Raw genomic sequence first — 3869 nt, 5'->3', positions numbered from 1 at the left:
GTAGTTTAGGGTATGTGCATATGAGAAGGTGGTGGAAATAGTGAAGAGTTTCCATAGGTTACCAACCTGTGCATGCCTTTTCGTCTCTGTTTTGCAGTGATAGAGGATTTATTTTACAAGTTGGGAATTTCATGTGGAAATATTTGTAGAAAACACACCAAGGCTGGGATCCTCGTGAGCTAGTAAGTTGGAGCTCTCTTTGCCTATGGGTGGACTCTGTGCGAAGGTGTCGCACCTTGAATATGCCAGTGGGAGGAGGATTTTGGATCTAAGACTCTGCAGTGGGAACTCTGGTAAGTTTCCTTGAATACTTTGGCAGTTCTCATGATTTTTTTCTCTCATTTCGTAGAATGTTAAAGCCCTGGAGTGGTGTTTGTTCCTCATTTCTTTTATTTATTGTGGAGTGGTCTTGGGATCTTTGATATTTTTTTGGGTATCTTCAAGCCCGTTGGATGGAGTTAAAGATAACCATCTAAGGGGCCACAAGTGTGGTGATCACAGAGCCCTGTCATGGGTGTCTCTTTGATCTAGTTTTCTTGTAGTGATAAGGAATTCCAAGTTAGGGGTGGTCAATACAATTCTTTTCCATGGCCTTCCCAAGAATGTCCGGAAAGAGCTCTTCAACGGATCGAGATCTGGCGCAGCAGAGACAGTGCAATTTTGAATAGAGATTCCAGTGTTTTGATTTGGGTCATCTCTTCCTTGAGCCGTGAAACAATTCTTTTGATTATCCATAGGTTTCCTAACCAGTAGATTGCAGTTTTGAAACACAGCTGCAGCGTTTCCGAAGATAAAATCAATTGTGCCGAAAATCTCACATTCCTTGTAGAATTGTCGAAGAGAATGTGCATAGAGAGTATCTTGGTAGCCTTTGAAGCCGCAGCGGTAGAATGGTGATAGATCTGACCCTACTTGGAGAGCAACAGCTTGATGCTTCTCTGGGTCCGCTGTGTTCTCGAAAGTGATATCCCGAGCGAGAAATCCTTGTCCAACTACAGCTGTAATAGCAATAATTTTCCGTGTGAAGGCGACATGACAAGAATTATTTAGATTCGTGGAAATAAAATTAGAATGAACCATCACTAGTTTGAAATTCAAAATTGTACGAACAGGCCTTCACCGACAAAAGAAAGATAACAAATTAATCACAGAAAGAAACAAGTAAAGCAGCTTACCGATTGTTGCAGAGCGGAAAGTAGTCCATCCGTCCACAACGCTTCTATTGCCGGTGATCATAGTGGCATTTATGCCATCTCCCCCCAGCATAATATTTATCTTGTGTTTGGGCACCTCAATGTATTCCTGGTAGACTCCCTTTGTAATATGTATCACATATCTATCTAAACTTTTGTTTGGAGCATCATTTAGCGTGTCAGTAATTGTGGCATAATTACCACTGCCGTCTTGAGCCACAGTAACAACATTGTCAGTTGCCTCGGAGGTCTGAAGAAGTCTCCTTCTGTCTGAAGCAAACAACCATGAAGGGATACCATCATGTGAAAGAAATTTATCATTGACACTCGTTGGATTGGAGAACAGGCGTCAGTTGTGCACAGGAGGCTTCTTGGAATATTTGCTAATGACAGGCATATTTTTGACAAGAGCCAAAGAATTTCTCACAACTCATGACACACCAAGCTCACTCTTACTCAATATGTTTTGCAGGGTTCCCCTGGCCTCCTGGAGATTTTCTACGTAGGTAGCCTGATTAGTAAGAGATGCGCTAAGCCAAGTTTGAGTGTCAACTGCCTGCCTCCATTTCAAAGTATCAGCAGCAACATTTGTCTGAGACTTTCTCAGGTGGTCCAACGTTATATCGTTCAACTGCATACAATCTTCAAGAGCATCAAGTTGTGTTCCCTTGAATGCCCCCAATCCTAGACGAGAAATTATTTTAAACACTTTCTGTGCTTCGATAATGCTCAGCCTGATAGACGTCCTGGCGAGATCTACCGAAGTTGCTTGCAACGATCCTGGTAACAGGCTCGACATGGTGGAAACACAGAAATTTGGATCCAACGTCAGGTAGATTTCAGAGAAATGGAGTGCGGCTGTTCATTGCTCTCAATTTTAACCAACATAAGACATATGATAAAGAAGACCAAAGCCGTAAGCCTAAACCTAAATGCCATTGCCGAGTGCACTTGTCTATTTTTAACTTCACTGAATCGCTAGACCGTAGGGAATTTTCTGTTTAATTCGAAAACAAAATAACTTGAACAGAACAGAGAAAATGCTCTGTTTTAACACAGAGAAGCTAAATTGTTTTCTGAAGAACTGAGTTTTTCACACACATAAAAACACTTTGTATTCATTAATAAAAGACTGCCTGTTACATACTTCTTCCTCTCACAGAGGGATTTACACAAAAACACTTTGGTTCTCACACAAAAAAAAATTACTCTGTCTCCTTGCAAATTTACTCTGACTCAGCTGGAAATTTTACACTGCTGTGTGTGTAAAAATTTCTTACATTACATTCACTGCTATGTGAAAAAAAAATTTCCATTCATTTATGCTGCTACATGCTCCCTCTCGTTCTTTCAATGAGTGAACAACAAAAAAAATTACCCTCGCACCTTCACACTTCTACGCTGCTGCGTATGTTTTATTACACATTCATGTTCAATGAACAAAAGACATTACATTCGCACTCTACTGCGCATTCCCTTTCTACCTACTCACGTGCTGCTGCGTGCTTACAATTTTTCATTTACAATGAACAATAGTAAAAAAACATTACATATACGACCACCAAAAAAAAACATTACATCACGTTTTCACTTGCCATACTGTCGTAAAATAAAAAAACATTAAAATTTGAAAACTTTACCAATCATTCTACGAACACAATTAATTTCATTAATTGTTTTACTGGTGGTCAATATCAGAACTTTCACTCCACGTAAGTTCATGTTGCACGCTTGTTTAATCCGACAGTTGACAAAAATATCGCGCGGCCCATTTCTGTCGAACTTTATGCTCCGATGAAAACCATTTTAACAAAACTTCTGTGCACGTGTCAGCTGGCATACATTATCGCTTCCCCTCCAGAGAATACCACCACTTGGTGAAAAGCGGTGCGATAAACTCATGGCGTTTTTGCTTAATTAAATGTTTGGCAGTTGGAATTATATTTTCAACACTCCCCTTTAATTTCAACTGCTGGATTATCAGTCATACCCAGACATTTCCTCAAAAATTCAAAACTTTTCTGTTCCAATGGCTTGGTCAGAATGTCTGCAACCTGGTCTTGAGTTCTGCAATGTTGTGAAACAATTTCTCCATTGTTTACCAATTCTCTGATGTAGTGAAACTTTGTGTCAATGTGTTTCGTTCTCTTATGAAACACAAAATTCTTGGATAATGCAATAGCTGAGCTATTGTCACAAAAAATCACAGTTCCTTTTACTTGCTCTTGGCATAAGCTCCTTAACATTCTTCTCATCCAAACTGCTTGACACGTTGCTGCTGTAGCTGCCACATTTTCTGCCTCTTCCTTGAGCATTTGCTGGACTGTTTCTTCCACCTCTGTTTTGGCTTCTGCCTCTTCGAAATGAATAGGATCATCAACATGACAATATAATGCAAACAAAGAATTCATACCTTCATTTGCTGCCTCTTGTTCATAAATATCACTTAAATTTTTGAACTTCTTACCTCTTTCATTTGGTGTGCAAGTGCTTGAAGAAGCACTTGAATTTCCTCCTTGTGGTGTGCTTGGAGAAGCACTTTCATTTCTCCTCAAGGGTGTCCCTTGTTGTCCTTGTGTTGGTGCTGCTATTTGGGGATATATTTTAGCCATCTCCTCATCATCTTCATCATGTGACAAAGAAGTTTTAACATTCACTGCTTTCTCTATGCTTCCA

At 39.9% G+C, this 3869-nt stretch overlaps 1 pseudogene; it reads right to left on the bottom strand.

Moving 5' to 3' along the window:
* Nucleotides 1–495: 495 nt before the first annotated feature.
* Nucleotides 496–1992, bottom strand: LOC149175126 (pectinesterase pseudogene; annotated as a pseudogene).
* Nucleotides 1993–3869: the final 1877 nt, after the last annotated feature.

Source organism: Pinus tabuliformis, chromosome 4_1 (assembly GCF_031772625.1).
Source record: "Pinus tabuliformis cultivar Carrire ecotype Pingquan chromosome 4_1, CPIR1, whole genome shotgun sequence".
Lineage (NCBI taxonomy): Eukaryota > Viridiplantae > Streptophyta > Pinopsida > Pinales > Pinaceae > Pinus > Pinus tabuliformis.
Note: the sequence above shows the minus strand (reverse complement) of the source record. Positions and strands in the feature narration are given on the sequence as shown.